Source organism: Polyodon spathula, chromosome 20, assembly GCF_017654505.1.
Source record: "Polyodon spathula isolate WHYD16114869_AA chromosome 20, ASM1765450v1, whole genome shotgun sequence".
NCBI classification, from domain to species: Eukaryota; Metazoa; Chordata; class Actinopteri; order Acipenseriformes; family Polyodontidae; genus Polyodon; species Polyodon spathula.
This window is the reverse complement of record NC_054553.1, coordinates 4,915,893-4,933,246: the sequence shown is the minus strand read 5'-3', so window position 1 is coordinate 4,933,246 and position 17,354 is coordinate 4,915,893. Positions and strand designations below refer to the sequence as shown.

General features: G+C 38.6%; 1 protein-coding gene across 2 annotated transcripts in view; it reads right to left on the bottom strand.

The window, feature by feature from the left end:
- The window catches only part of LOC121295892 (dystrophin-related protein 2-like), a 52,882-nt gene extending 38,391 nt beyond the window's left edge, over positions 1–14,491 (bottom strand). For both annotated transcript variants that reach the window (XM_041221015.1, XM_041221014.1), the window contains exon 1: positions 14,402–14,491. The gene's annotated coding sequence lies outside the window, so the exon portion shown is untranslated. The remainder of the gene's footprint in view (positions 1–14,401) is intronic.
- Positions 14,492–17,354: the final 2,863 nt, after the last annotated feature.

Sequence of the window (17,354 nt, the reverse complement as noted above, 5' to 3'; positions counted from 1 at the left end):
ATTTCCATCCCTCTATGCCTCATGCCCAGTGGCTACACAATTCCTTTTTACTTCACTCCAGCAGAAAGCCAATCACATGTGTGCTGTAATAATATAATAATGTTATACTTACAAGACACCAAGTCATGTAGATTTCCAGTGAGGAAGGCACCCTCTAGTCCTGTGATGAAGGGACCAGCCAACCCATTGTCTACTTGAATTCATGATTGAGTGTTTGAAGCAACGTAGAAATAATTAATAAGATGCTTGCATGGTCAGTAGTACAGCAGAGGTATTTCCTATTATCTCCAAGGACTATCACTGCAAAACTGTAAGGAATTAACTTCAATTTGATGTTGGCATAAGAAGAGATTGAGTTTTACACACTGGCTTCATGGTGCAGATGCAAATGTAGCATAAGTTGCAAAGTGTAGTGTGAGAGAGAGGCCAAGAAATGTCAATTTTCCACTGGCATAGAGTATAAATAAGTGGTAAAGTCACAGCAAAGCCTAGCAGAGACCTGAGAGTGCTACTTGTTCATTTGCATTCTGTTTTTGGTATTTTTATTGGTGAATTAAAATAAAAAAAGAAGATGACTTTACAGCGTTTGCTGCTTTTAAAGTTTAATGTGATAGAAAATGAGATCGATTATAGGGCAGAGCTTTTATAAATCATGCCCTGCGTGTTCCCACTGGCTTTACTGATCTCCAGAGGAGTGCATCCTCTAATGAAGATTTTTATTTCAGATTTTGTCTCGTATAATCATTGACCTTTTGATTGCTGGGAGTGGTGGCTACTGCCCGGGCTGCAAACTGGAAAGCACATCTTTTGTTTCTGAGGAGTAATAACACAATGCAGTTTAAAAAGGAGATAGCTTGGGGCTCCCGAGTGACGCATCCAGTAACGGCGCTCTGTGTCATTGCAGGATGTGTCCTATAGCCTGGATGTCGCCGGTTCGAGTCTGGACTATTCCAAAAGCCGACCGTCGATGGGAGTTCCCAGGAGGCGGCGCTCAATTGGCTGAGCGTCGCTGAGGGGGGCGTGGTCTATCTGCTCAGGAGCTAAGTTGTCCTCTTACGCTGTAGCTCCTGGGTGGCTGTATGGTGAATTTGCAGTGTGTAAAGAAGTGGGCGGCTGACGGCATGTGTTCATCTTCGCCGCTCCCAAGTCAGCTCAGGGGTGGTAGAGATAAGCTGACCCTAAATAATAACTGGGAGAAAAATAACAAAAATAATTTGAAAAATAAGATGGCTCTTCACCTGACACAGTAGTATGCAAACTACAAGGTCTCTTTTTCACTAGACAAAACGATGGTCGACTTGTTTTACCTCAACCCGGGATTAAACTCAGCTCCCCAAAACACAAAGAGTGGGCTAGTGAACAAAAACACAGTCACTACTCAGTGTTCTTGTATCACAGCAGACAACCAACTGGAAATATTAACTGATAACCTAAATAAATAAATAAATATCAACAAAAAAGATTATTCCTTTCTAGCTTTTTTATAACCCACACATGCCTAAACTGCTTAGTTTAAAACATTTTTAAATCATTTTAAAAATGACAGGAAATTAACTTGCCCCCTCTGTCTCCCAACTGCACTCCTGTAATTCTACTGGTATAACAGACAGTCTATCTTCTCTCAACTACTCAGGCACGCAGATTCAGCTGCAGCATGACAGTAGCTATCATAAAGAATTTGCTTGGAGCCCATTCCAAGCAAAAGAAAAAGAAAAACACATCCACAGTCATAGTCAGCCAGCCGGTACTGATATCTTAAACAATTACGCAAGCATTCTTAATTATGATGGAGTGAGTTCAAGTTTAAGAATCTTTAGTCTTAATTTCGGTGGCTGGGGAGTTCTCTTCTACTTGAAAATCGCTGCTTTTCCCAATAAATTCAAAGCTTTTTTGGTTTTTTTGTTTGTTTGTGGTTTTATTAACATGCCTGACAAAGCCCAGATGGTGGTGAGTTACAGTTGTACCAAATTAACTAGAAACATTTGAGTATACCGGAGAAGATGAGAAACCCCATATGGAACCAGCATATGTGCCTCCCACATGAGATAATATTACTTATTACACCCCGAGAACCAAGCTGCATCTCTGCATATAAAAATATACAAGGAAATGTGCTGACTCCAGTGGTGCAATATATATATATATATATATACACCTTAAATAGACACAGCAATAGTGGCAAATTCACTGTAATGACCCCTAGTGGTCTGTAAAAGCATGCTCCAGTAATACTACCGAAGCTCATCGGCCAATCACAGAGCACTGAATGTTAGTCAAGCAGCAAAAAATTTCAGCTGCCTCTGTAAACTGTTTGACTCTAACTTTTTTTTCATGGTTGCTTCATTAGCCTTCAATTAACTGTAATTTACAAAAGTTAGTTTACTCTTTGACCGAAAAAGCCGGACAACAGTCTCTGGAAGGCTTTGCTGTCTTACCTCAGTGCGGAGACCAACTTATATATTCCACGATAAGGCTGCAAGAGGTCAAAAGAGGAGGTGTCTTGGCAGAGCAGCCAACGCACCACCTCTCCCTGGGTGTACTCCTGACCGTCGAGCGAATTGAGAATCGGAGGTGTGAGCAGTAAAAACAAATGAAACGTCTGAATTGGAAAAATAAGGACATCTAATATAAATGGATTTCAGCGCAGGGCACAGAGCTGCACAATAGCAGCTGCATCCATGTACTGCTGACAACACTAACCCAGCTGAGCACAGGTTAGACTGACTAAATACAATTAAATACAGATTCAATAAAACAAACCCTTTCCTCGTGTACCAGTACATCTCTCTGTGATTTATTCCAAGACTGTGTGGTCCATGAAATGTATTTCAGAATGTCTTTTAAAAAAGAAAATGAACAAATACAAAAAAAAATGTATTCAGCTTAGCGACCCCGACAGAAAAACCTCCCAAAATGCCCCTGCCCCCCGCATACAGAAATCACCTTCCAGTTTTCAACATAAACCAGTCATTTTCTTTAATGGGAAATATTTATGCTCGGTAGATCTGCTATGCAATATTTTTGCTTGTGCCCACATCAGTGGAAAAGGTAACTTCAAACAAGCGCAACAGGGCCTTTAAACTACAAAGAGCAGATGGAGCCTCACAGAATCTGTACTGTAGCCAGTGGTATTCTCACCCTGAAGTATAGTCACCCAAGGGCTTTATAAACGACATCCCATTGGTATGTACTATTTGAGTAGTACAGAAGAGTCAGGCATGCAAAAGCAGTCTTGGCTCCTATTCCTTCAGTTTTTAAACTGTTTATGTGAACTCTATGGGTTAACGGTGTGAAACCCAATGAAACCAATGTGTGCATCATTTAAAATATTATTATCTGGATGTGGTAAGTACAGTAGATTTGTTTTTCACAGCCTTATTAAAAGCTGTCCCTCTCAACATTAACGAGCTATTTAATTAAGATGATTTAAGATTTAAAAGGAGAGAAATGAGGCGAAATTAACAGTATTGAGAGAAATTTCCCTTTGGAATGAAATTAGCATCTGATGAAATCACATCATTTTATTCTGAGAAATTCATTAAAGGTGGAGGAATAAAGGCACCCTTGTCTGCACTAATTAATTTCCCTCTGTAGTATTTAACACAGTAAGCTTTAATTAGAACATTTAGTTCGCTTTTCATTTTTTTCTTTCTCGTTTTCACTTTTAATTGAATTTCAGTTCTGAACTTGCCCTCCTGTCCCACGTAAACACAACTCGCATCCAACCGACACACCAGGCTGTCAGCGCCAGCCACCTCAAATCCATTTTTCTGCATCAAAAACAGTTCCTTTCTTTCCAAAGATAAAGGAAAAAATACATTGGGGGGGGGGGGGGGGGGGGGGGGGGGGGGAACAAGGTTAGCAAGGAGGAATTCTTTGTCATTAGGCCTTGATGTTTTTTTTTTTTTTTTTTAAAGAATTCTATGCTGCCAGCACACAGGTACATTCCTACATAGGGTTTAGCATATATTCTCCAGCAACCCAAACATAAATGTAAAAACCATGCTGGTCTACAGGGCTAGAAGGGTCTGCTCACTTTTAGCTAAGGCTAATAGAGAATAGTCTTATTCTTGAAATGTATGCATGTCAAGTGCAATGCCCCAAAATGAATCCTTTTTTTCTACAATTGTGGATGGTGCAACACATCCCACAAGTACAGTTGTTAAAAAAAAAAAAATATGTAGGCGATTTCAAATTCAATGTGATGCCAGTCTTAGACATTTTTGGGTAAAAGCTATAAGCTTAATTCCTTTTTGCCAAATTCTCTGAGGTTTCTTCATGAATTCCATATGAACTTCGATATATATCTATCAGCAACGTTTACATCTTTGCCAACACACAGAAGAATATTGAATCCATGTTTCTGTAAATTTCAAATGTGTTGCCAAATGTACTGTTTGAAACTACATGTACAAAGGCATATTTCTAGCAATATATTGTGTGCATATCTAAAGGCACAGCAGTCTGAAAACTGTTATGTGTCTTCATGTAGCAAATCATGAATGCAGAAGGGGGCTGGTCTGAACTGCATGCACGTCAAAGCCTGTAGCACACTGCTCCTCCACTAGGGTGCAAAACTATAACTACCTTTGCTCCCAAAACATTCAAATTACAGTTTCACACATTCCTATTACTGAAATCTTAACTCCGCATTCATGTAGGTCACAAATGCTTGAGGTTTGTAGGCTGGATAAAGTGGCCATTACTTTGGCAAACTGGGGTGAGGACTTCTGCTGTAGAACTTGTTGTATATAAAACGGTCCATTTATTGTTCTTTGTTAAATTAAGTGTGTTTATATTGATAATGGTATCTGGCAGTAATTCAATTACCCACCAGAGAGGGCACATATTTTAACTTTAACTAACTTGACCAAATACCAAATACCTTTGTAAATACAATTTACCAGTATGTGTAGATATCGTTTTTGAGGGTGTTTTGCATCTACTATCATGACACACACTCAGAACCCCTTCTTATTCTGACACAACATGAAAGCTTTTCAATAAGTGTGATTTGCAGTCCAGGAAGCCATTTCAGATTTGTTTGGGCATTCCACCAGGTATTAGGATTCACAGTTTCAATGAAAACACACCATGCTGTTTTTGTTCTACAGACACCAATTGTGGCTCTGTATTCTGTGCACAAAGACATTGATATTCTAATGGATTCTTTGCAAGCAGTAAATACATTTATGTGTATTCTCTAAAGGGTATTCGTTAAAAATATTTCTATTAAGGGATTTTCTCATTAATAAATTAGGATTGCCTCCAAATAGAAATCATTTTAATAAAGTCACATTCACGGAGGCTCTTAGCAACAAGACAGTTTGCAAGCGGCTGCGTTTCACTCTGGGTGATGCGTGATGGCGGTCTGTTGCTCGTTATCCTCACCTCGGCCGGCATTAGTGGCAGGCTTCATGCAAATTACACTCTCCATCAGTCTCCTCAGCTCACAGCAGGCTGTCGCACAAAACCCGCAACAAAAGTGGTTCCTCAGAGGTGGTCTTTTAAAAACTAAACAGGCTGTGAAAATGAAAAAACAAACCATATTCCACAATATGGAAATTCAAAACAAGTTTTTGCTCAAAGAACCAACTACAAGGTGACAAACATATTGCTAGGCATTTGTTTCTGAGCAGCATTTCAACCACAATTTTTTAAATGGACTAAATCAGTTTGACAGACAGCCTGCACACTGACTTTAGATTGGATGCTAGACAGCCCCCAGATAAGACCTTTGATAACTACTACTTCGTTTCCATGTGCACAGATTGACCACCAATCCAGGCTGATCCGGGTTCTTCTACATTCCTCCTCAATCACCATTGATAGTCTACCCGAGTTGAGTGAAAAGATTTCCATGCAATGGAAGTTTTTGGCAGATGTTGGCTGTTCTTTCCCAGCATGCCTTGTGGCTAAGATCACATTACATTTGTTTACAAAACTGAAACACGAGAATATGAAAGCATGGAGAAACCTGCTCAGCCCCGGATTTAGATTAGATGTTGTGACATACTTCTACCCATTCCACTTTGGGAAAGAGTCCTAAACAAATCAGAGGCAGGCTGGCTGAATTAACATGAAAAAGTAGTATTAGGGTTTTCAACCCAAGCTGAACGGTGCATGGAAATGAGCCTTACTGTCCTGACCTAGATTAACGAATGGCAATTGAAATGCTGACCCTTCAAAATCCACCCACAATGCACAGAGAATGGCACTCGTGTTACAGGGAGGTGACACTCTGTCTAATGACTCTTCAGCCTACATTTCTGTAACCTGCAGGTCAGGTGAAGGATTGATCCATGAGAGATACTGGAGTTTATGGAGTTGAGACAATAGCAGCAGGCCTCTAATGGAAACTGCACACCTAAAGTGCAGAATAAAACCAGCCTGAATTAATTACAGCTCTGCAGAGTGACCTTAGTGCTCAATAAATAACAAAGGCAGGAGACTGTTCTCGTCAGGCAGGATGATGTGACACATGGCCTTGATAAACAATACTGGGATGGGGGATATCGACCCAGGGGCTGGGCACGTTGCTGCAGACAGGATTAGCTGCCACCTCCTCCACCTCTCTGAAATCTCAGCTTTGAGGACGGCTCTGCCTCGCACACAGCAAATTATCCAAGATGCCAGCATCCTTTGCAGGCAATCAATGAAGTGGTCCCTGGACAGCTTGGTTTCTAAGTTTTAATAAAAGCCTAACACAAAAATAACTAACACTGAAATAAAATCAATACCTATATGTGCTATTAAAACAATGTCAACAACTTACTTACACACAAAATATAAAAAAAGATTTATTGGTTATTTACTGCATACTTCCACATTTTAGCCTTATGTGCATTCTGCTTCATTTGTAAGCATGACTTTCAAGTTTAATACCATTCCATAAAGGTAGATTCAGATGCAAGCTTTGCCTGTTCTGAAGCCGCTCTGTCACATAGTGGAATAAACCGTGTTTTTGAAACTGTGTGAAGCACTACGTCTTTAACAGCAGTGAACCTACCCACAGGCCAATTAAAGGGTTACATTTATTAATATCAAAACCTGGTTCTAAATCATTAAAAAAAACTGCTGAGCTGAATGATAAGCTCCATTATCTCTAGCCAGCAGGGATTCTCTCTACACAGAGACTGCGTCAAATCAGCGAGACTGTGAAAATACAGCTTTCAGTTTACTGCACACGGCGAGCAGTAACCTGACAGGCCATTAAAGACATTAAGAGGTGCTATCTGCTTGCTATAGCTGTCTAACCAAGCAGCTGAAGAGGTATGCGATGCGTTTCTCCAAGGCTGGCCTACAGGTACTGTCAGAGAAGTTTTGTTTTCATACTGTATAAAGGACAGCTGGCATGTATGTCCACTGCAATATACTACAGGGATAGTGCCAATAATTGCAGCCTGTCCCGTGCAGATAAAAACACAACAGTGAGTTAACACCTTCCCCATAAATCCACCACTTCTGCAAACAAATCTAACACTACTACTGAAATGCTTAGCTCCGTAACTTTTTTAAATACTAAGTTCCTTAAATACGATAAGAAATAATCATGTGAAATATTTCAAGGGGCCACGTAAGTTAAAGGATATCTACACAGTGTGTATAGAGTTGGCATGCAGATTTAGGTATTCTGCATGGCTTTGTATCGTTCAAGAGCCTCCAGTGCTAGCAGGAAGGCAGAGAAGAATAGCACTGTCCCACACTGGCTTGGCAGTGGATAGAGATGTCCTTGAGTCTGTGTACAAGAAGAGCGAGTGACACTATCTCTCCCTATTGAAGCCTCTTTCCACTCTCAGCAGTTCTAGTTACAAGGCCAAATAAAGAGCACCCTCCTAATAAGAGCAGATTAATAGAACTGTTAAATATCCTGAGCAGATTAACTGCAGATGAGAAAGATACAAGTGAAATGAGGCAGATCTAATAATAGCGATGTTTATATATTAATCTGTGTTTGCGGATTAATGAGGCATGGGGAATAGAAGAACTGAGACTATTAAGGAAAGAGACTCCAAAGAGCAAAGTAACGCACATTGGTCTTTAAAAGCGAATGAAGGGGAATAATAGCAACTGCTTTCAAAAGCACTGCTCGTTTGATTACAGAGCGTTGTCAGGTTATTTACTTTTTAAGCACAGTTTCAAACTGTTCTCCATTGTTGTTGCTGGGCAGTTTGTGACCAAATGTTTTTCTGAATCTTATCAACATCTCCTATCAGTTATGCAAGAATAACCCTTATAAAGATTACCACGGTATTTGTGCAGTTTACCTGGTTTGCCATGTTTATTAATATGCTTTACTATACCTCTATACCTCGCAATTCTTTGCAATGCTTCCCTATGCTTTACAATGCTTTCACTGTGCTTGATTATACTGTGTTTCTACTGTGGTAACATTTTATAAGGGAATACTAATTTGATCAATCTATCTATATATCTATATCTATCTATCTATCTATCTATATATATATATATATATATATATATATATATATATATATATATATATATATATATATATATATACAGCTTTGAAATGACTTTGACACAAGCAGAGACGTTATTATGTGCAATCAAACATTTATATCAGAGATAACACTACTTTTATTCAGCAGATGGGTTTAATCCCTCACATGTAAAATCCCATGTAACTGGAAGCACTTTGTTATTCACAATGCAGTCACTCACTGAGGGCAAGATGCCGGTGAATTAAGAAAGCAGCACACAGCCAATCATCAGCTGCACTACAAGTAACCTTTCATCTCCAATAGATTCCTGAGATACAGCAGACTGCTTTGTTTATTCAAACTACGTGCACGACTTTGCATGTAAACCTTATCCATGTCTGAGTCAAATGAGTGCTTATTGTCACCAATAAAATATTTATTAGGCATTTCAAACCATGTTTAACCCCAACAAAAACAGACTGGATTTAGTAATATTCTTCTGACATTGTCTGCAATACATGTTAGCAACTTGTTTCAGTCACACGGATAGTACGGGCAAGCCAGCAGGTCAGACTGCCTTTGAGGGCTGATAGTGGGCATGTCTCTGGCAAGAAGGAAAGCACTATGGCGGGCTGTAGTGTTCTCTCTGGTATTGAAGAATGAAATGGGAGGGCACTTTCAAAACTTTCGTGATTTTCTTCATGTACATGTGTTCCACAGCAAATATACAACTTGCAGATTCATTTCCTACAGGGTTAATACTGTGTGCGTCCAAACTACTGGAGGATATACAGGTTTGGTTGACAGTTTAGAAATATACCTCCAGGGATTATAAGAGATATAAAAAGCATGATGAAGCTTCCTTCTGTTTTAACCTGGAGAGAATACTGGGCTCTGGTCTGGGGCTCAAACCCAGTACTGTATTTGGAACCCTAACCACTGATCCACGCTTGTGACACCTACAAGAAACGTTATTTAGCAACAAGCTTCTCTCAGTGTCCAAAGGTCAAACAGCACAGTGGCATTTTTCCCCCCACAAAGAAATCTAATTAAAGTCTCTTTTGTATTGCCTCTGAAAGGCTGCGGTGTAGTCAAAGTGGATGAATGAGTGAGGCGTTTGTTGTGAGCTGCTTGTTCGAGGTGGAGAACTGGCTGCACTGTCCTAGCGCAAGGCCAACAGTGCAAGACAGTAAATAACCAACATAAATGTGTCTCGCAAACCGACTGCCAGCCATAAACACTATACATGTTAATAAGAAAGCATCTATTACCAGCTTTCAAATAATAGCTGCTGAACGACTCAACAGCATAGGCGTCCAAGGCGTTCAGATTTATAGAGTAAGCAAATTCATTTTTCGTTTTTTTTTTTCTCCCACCTCTCTGATGCTTTTTTCTTTGACACAATTCAGCATGCCAGACCGGGGCAGTGGACAATCAGCTATTTCATTTCTTTTGTTCGTTCCTATCACACGCCACCCCATTCTCTTCAATAACAGAGGATGAATCAGGGAGTTAAGCTCCATTGCCATTCAGCATGTGTGTAATTCCAGGCCCTTACAAAGAGTGCATTTCAATTCCCATATTGAGGCATTTCCATTCCCACGGTCTCAACCAACACAAGCAATGCATCGATTCTTCCACGCCATTCCCACAGTCTCAACCAACATAAGCAATGCATCAATTCTTCCAGACCATTCCCACATTCTCAACCAACAAAGTAATGCATCGATTCTTCCACACCATTCCCATATTCTCAACCAACAAAGCAATGCATCGATTTTTCCACACCATTCCCACATTCTCAACCAACAAAGCAATGCATCGATTCTTCCACACCATTCCCATATTCTCAACCAACAAAGCAATGCATCGATTCTTCCACACCATTCCCACATTCTCAACCAACAAAGCAATGCATCGATTCTTCCACACCATTCCCACATTCTCAACCAACAAAGCAATGCATCGATTTTTCCTGTCCTGGCAGACTGCTGCATTCTGCCAAGGATCCCCTTGGAAGGGGCGACAACTGTAAGTATGTTGTCTCGAGCAGCATTTATGGTTCAAGTCAAAGAAAACACTGCCTATCACAATAACAGAAAATATGTTTTCCATGTGGTACAATGAAGACCTTGGATGGTGTTCTGTGGAGCCCTTACATCATATTAACAAGTGTTTATTTAAGAATATGTATGCTTAGCCATAATCAAAAAATTATACTGATGTATTTTATACAGAAATGCAGTTATTTTTATAGCATACTGTATTAACAGTTAGTTATAAATCAATTACCCATGCATGGAACTCCAACAAATTTGAAACTAAAATAAGTTTATCTGCATTGTCAGTGTAAAATATACCAATGCACGGTAGTTGCCACAGCAACGGTACAATCTCCATTTTATTTTCCATTTTGTTACATGTAGTATTGATCTTGCTGCCCTAGGTACTGCTATGTAACATATGTTCATAGTAATTAATGTCAAATTGATCTACAGAATGTTTTCTTTCAGTTCCATACCATTGAAGGTAAGGGAGATTGTTTTTAGAACCAGCTGAAACTCTCTGTCTATATGCTATACCAGATCCAATGGACAAGGTTCTTATATATCCAGTGTCGTGCCATGGGTGCTCCTGGCCTGGTCCGAAGACTCAAATCCACCCCAGACAGACCTGGACCAGTCCTACTGTTGAAACACCCCCCCCCCCCATGCCATCAGTAAACTAGTCTGCACTTCAACTAGAAAACAAGAAATGCCTCAAGTTTTCTAGAGCTTCACTTGAAGACGCTATCCGGCTTTTTGAGATCAAAGTTTCTGACATGCCCTGTTTGTAACAATAAATGATAATTAAAACCTTGTGGATTAAGCCTTTCTTTTACCACCCCTTACTTGTTTAATGAGGTTTGCAATTAGTGGTTCTTGTTGCAATTATTGAAATACCGCATTATGTTTTTCTATGTTAATCAGTTTAATTAGAGATCTATTTTGAGATCTATGTGCCTTCCATGGATAGATTGACATGATAACATTGACTAGATCAGTAGTGTGTCTTTACAGAAGTAAGAGCCATCGCCAACTAAAATAATGTAAGCCACTTGCTCATTAAAGGATGGCTATATTCAGATATGAAGGTGTTTATCATTAAAATCATCTCTCCCACGCTGAAAAGAACATCTCCACAGGTCTAACCACACGCTGCTGCAGCTGGTAACAAGAGCATGCCTGTTCAGCTCAGAGAGGCTCTAAAGCTTTGACAAGGCAGAAAACATGTGTGTCTAAAGCTAAAGCTACCAGTGAGAATGTAAACAAACAGGACAATCAACACGGTTTAGTTTCGAAGAAAGAAGGGTAAACCATGGAAAACCATGACCCAAGAATATTTTTTGAACGTGAGTGTGCAGATTTCAGCTTTGAACTGACGCTTGAAATCAACACCTCGTAAATAATGAATGGTTTCGGCTGTCCAATTAATGATAACGGGTCCCGTACGAGTTGCTAGAATCATATTATAATGCACTCTACACTCCAAACTTGACATAATTGCTCTGCCCCAGGGTATCCATGAATGTCACCCTCTATTAAATAAAAGGTGTGCTTTATTATGACAGGGATTTTAATATGACTTAATGTCACTGGGAGCCATGGGATGGGAGACATACAGTAAATCAGAGATGGTCTTATAACAAAGGGGTTGGGTGAGGTTGGAGCAGACAATCTCCATCGATCAAAGACCGCAACACAGCAAGGAGATTTAGAAAGAGGGTGAGCTGCACGGCTGCTATATATCAAGGACAGTACTGAAGTAATTTCCATTGCCTATGACAGCTGCAACCTCTGTGCGATGTCTTATTTTTGTAAACGTCTGGTATATTAGATGGAATTGTATTATATTCAATATTGAAAATATGACAAGTACATTTCTGCTTGAATGCAAGGACGTGTGTGTGTGTGTGTGTGTGTGTGTCTGAATGTAAGTTTGCAATGTGTGGAAGTTTCTGATCATTTTAACATGTTAACCGTTTGCATGCACACAGCTGCTCATGTTCCATTCAACAGATCTAGTTTACAACAATTTTAAGGCAACAGTATTTCAAGAAATAATATTTTTATACCAAAATAAATTGTGACCGCCTTGCTATAGGGCCACAGAGCTCAGAGAGGGTTGTTTCATGGCTTGGTTTCTTCATGCTGTGTAAAGATCATATGTTTCTTCTCAGAATTGTGGGTGTTACTTGCTCTCTTCAAAGTTCATGTGCTTGTATATTTTTTGACTAACAGTATCATCCACTCTTGTATAGTAACCTTGTAAACCTTACAGGCTAAAACACTGCACCACATATCCAGAACAGATTATTATGTAAAAACACTCAATCATATTGTGCCAAAATACAATACTAGAATAAACATTTTATTTGTGAAAAAAATCCTTTGTTAAAAAAAAAAAGTAAGAGGGACACTGTCACAGAGGGGGCAGCTGGTCTCAGCGGGCGATTCAATTGGCTGTCAATAATATTGAGGTACCATTTTATAGCTTTTATTTAATGACACATTACTTGATTAACTGAACTGGAGGTCAAATCTAATGGTTCTCCAAAGCCTTGCCAAGGAACTACAATACAATCACAGAAATGGGCTTACCTGGCCTAGAATGATGTCACAATTCATAATAGATTCCGTTGCTCTGAAAGACCCTCGTTCGTTAATATGATAAGATCAGGGGGTAGCTGGGAGCACTGTCCTGCACACCTTTGACCCTTCATCAATTCCTAACCGTACCTAGCTAGTGATTTTATTTGTTTGTTTTTTCTTTTTACTCTGGACTCACAGAACTGAACAGTATTGAAAGTGCTGTCAAAAAAAAAAAAAAAAAAAAAACCACAAGAATAAAAGCTATAAAAATGACATGAGAGAGAAAGATACATAACTGAGAATGATTCTCCACCCCCCGCTGGGCTGGAAAAGTGAGGCAGTCCAAGATTAGCGCCGATCAGGGTCCTGAAAGCAGCCAAAGAAACGCTTATCCAATCCTGCTTTAATCTGGTCATATTTATATTGTTACATGGAACAGCTGATCCACTTGTTATAAAACTTGGTAAGGGCATTCTTTACTATAAATTGACGAGGAATCTGGGGTCTGTCTGTACAGTTTTAAATGTAGACAGTTTATGTTATGACGATAGTGTTAATGATTTCACAGATTGTGTAGTTAACGCAGCGGTAGGGTATATCTGTTATTGATACCTAAGTCTCTGGATCGTCTTGCTTCCACTGCTTCTGTTTAGATAGGGTCTCGTTGTCCACATGTACTTCATTCATGGTAAACGTGTGCGGTCACCCAAAATCAAAGCTTCGCTTCTATTCCAATTATACGGTCTGGTTAATGGTCCAATCAAACACACTTTCTCGTTTTTTTTTTTTTTCTGCGTCCCACTTCAATTGCGGTTTGTATTTTAAAGGGCTCCAAGATTATAAATGCGTTACAGGTTATGCCTCTCCGGTACCTCAAGTTCCAATCTGCACAATCACATCAAATCTTTTTGTGCCCATTCGCATTAGCGTAACATTCATGTGCAGAAAAGGGGGGTTCTATTAAATCACGGAACGAGCAATGAGAACTAAAGCAAGCCCAACAATTCCAGAAGTCCTGTGTTGTACGGATATCCTGACAAACACACAGGGCTTTAGTTCCCCCAAGCTAACCTCAATAAAAATAAGGAATGCAAGATTACTGGAATTTTTTAAAAATAACAAAAATAATGCATTGAACTGCGTAATTCGCATGCAGATCCGTTCCAACGTATGTTGATGTTATGTTTTTGTGATTTGATTTGATCTAAATATATACTTATCAAAAAACAAGACTGAGATCCCAAGCTCTTTTTTTTGTAGTTCTTTATCAAATTGCATTGCAGCAGACTCTTATGGAGAATAGAGAAGCAGTTTCTCGCCGCTTACCTTGTTATCTGATCAGCAGTGCCGCCTGCTTCCTTACACAGCATTCGACGATCTTGCCTCCCTAAAATCCCTTGGATGTGCACAGCAAATGAATGAAAGTGCGCACTGACGGGCTCAGATAGAGATGCACATTTTTAAACGGCAGAGCTTCGGCAGGGGAGGGAGGCAAAGGCAAGCAAATGTTGCCGGCGCTGACATCAGAGAGCAACATAAGGTGGCATGATGAGAAAGCTAGACAGATATTCATATCGTTTAAAACTATTCAAATCCAGTAGCCCTCCTAATGTCATTGTTGTTATGCATGTCTTTACAGTAAGCAACTGACTTGTCTCACGGGTAATGCCTTTGGGTAATTCGTTTTAATGAATTTATTTTTAATTTTGAAGTAGGGCAGGCAGGCTATAAAGTTGCAGCATCTAATATTACTAACGTAACATAGACAACTTGTCACATTAATCTGTAATCATATTAACATGAAAAGCAAAATGACACTAAACAAAACAGCTGTCTGCTCAGATTGCACACCTGGGGCTTCCATGGAGATCAGAAAGAGATCAAGGGCAAAACAAACATGGATTAAATTATCCTATTCTAATAATCCTCTGCAAAACCTTATTGCAAAAACAAAAGTTATTCAACTAATGTAATTGCACAATTGTTTAGCAGTCATTGTAAATAAATAATATTCTATTTGTATACAGTATTCTCTTTAAAAGGTCTGTGGCCTATTTCTATTTTGCAGATACATAGATAAAATGCTTGAGTGGCCTTTATAATGTACTGTACCTTCCACAGCTTGTGGCAATGTTCTGACAGCTATCCTACATTAGGAAAAAATATCCTTGCACGCAAAAGTTAGTTGAAAATATATACATTGGTTTAGCCAAATTACACTTTCACTTGAGTATTCTTTCTCTTCATTCTGCTAACCTGGTTTGCTCCTATTAAAATATCTGCCCAGCAGGGGGTCAGACACATGTCCATGTGTTAGCTTCAGAAACAGAAAAAGGAAATCCAGCAGCCAATTACCGGTATTATCCAACGGTGATCATCTTGAGCATTGTACAGACGAAGAGAATCCCCCAGACAGCCACTTGTTATCCAGGCAGGGGGCAAAGGCTGTTCAAATTAACTCCAATACCAATGTTTTAGTGCACAAGTCTAAACTTTTGCCTGCTTGACCTGCAGTAGTTTCTTGTGAGAGATACTTTACATCTTCGTAAGTGCCAAATTGCAGTTATCAATTCACTTCCAGTTTATACTGAGAGCACCTGTCCATTGAAAGCCAACATGAAAATTGCTTTCTACTCGCTACTTTTCTTTCTCTCTAGTGCAAAGACAACATTGCAATAACATTTATGAATGGTATAAAACTAGCATGAAAATAACCATAACATTGATTTAATCACTCCTTACTGCAACAAGACTAGTTAGTTTCACCTTCACATTAATAGAAAGGTGTTGCAAAATGGCCTTTTAGAGGAATCCCTGTGCACTTATGCTTATATTTTGTGGAGGGACAATGCTGTTCTACAGTGCCCTGTAACACTTCAGATCAATTGTACAGTATACAAAATTTGCAATTCAATTTAATTTCATCAGACGTGACTCATCACAGAATGCAGCTCAGGACACATTGCCCTTGGCTAGACAAATCAGAGGTCCCAATAATTGTCCAGATGGGACATTCAACTGGATCAAAGTATAATTTTTTCACATGGTTCTGCTAGCAGCTGTACTAAAGAGCTAAGATTTAGGGCAATGACTTACCGTGCTTATGAAGGATTTGAATAAGAAACAGAAGGAGCATTCTATGGTGTGTCTTGTTCGTCAATGATTGTATTACTAACTTTGTACCTGCCATTATTTGATGGCAAATGCATCATTTCTAATAAATAAAGCACAAGAGTGAGTCCAATAGCACAAATAAATAAATCAAAACATCACTTGGCTCAGTTCGTCAACACAAACCTTACCAATGGCATGATTTCAACATAAACAAGTGCACCAATGGTCAGGAGCATTTCCATTATTGATGCAGACCAAGCAGCATTGATTAAATCATTGCTCCTTAAAGACTTGCAAAGTTCAGTATGTATTAACTGTAATCACACAAGGATGATGACATGAACTTGTGTGACATGTTTCTGTTATTGGGCCATTGTGTAAAACGATCGCACTGAATTTGAGATACAGAAATAACTATGAAGGAGAAAGAGATACGCAAAGCATATCATATTTCAGAATTTCTCTGTAAAAGGTTTATTTTAGCTCAAACAGAAACCTGACAATTTTTTTTATATTTATATATGATAATATATATATATTATATATATATATATATATATAATATATATACATATACACACACACACACACACACACACACACATACATATATATATATATATATATATATATATATATATATATATATATATATATATATATATATATATATAAATTGTCTGTTTTTAAAAAGGTGCACAGAAGCAAAACAAACACAATTTTACAAGCAAACAAAGGATAAGAAATGTGAATCTGTGTTTTACAATGAGTGCACAAACAGTGATTGGCATTTATCTTAATTAGCACGGACTGCTCTACTGAACTACAGCCAGTACAAAGTGAAGATATTAGGTGGCCTCCCTAGAATTGGTTTTTATTTACAAGATATACAAAAAAAAAAAAAAAAAAAAAAATCCAAAAAATGTGCATTTGATCCAAACATTTTTTTTTTAAACATGTAAATCACTACATTAATAAATACTCAATAATGTATTTATAAATACATTTTATTTATACATGTATAATGTTTTTACATAATGAATATTGTATAACATTTTCATAAAAATATATATATATATATTATATATATATTATATATATATCTCAATGCTGTCAAAGTCATCTTGCTGGACATTGTCCTCTATGGTAAGCATTCTATTTTGTA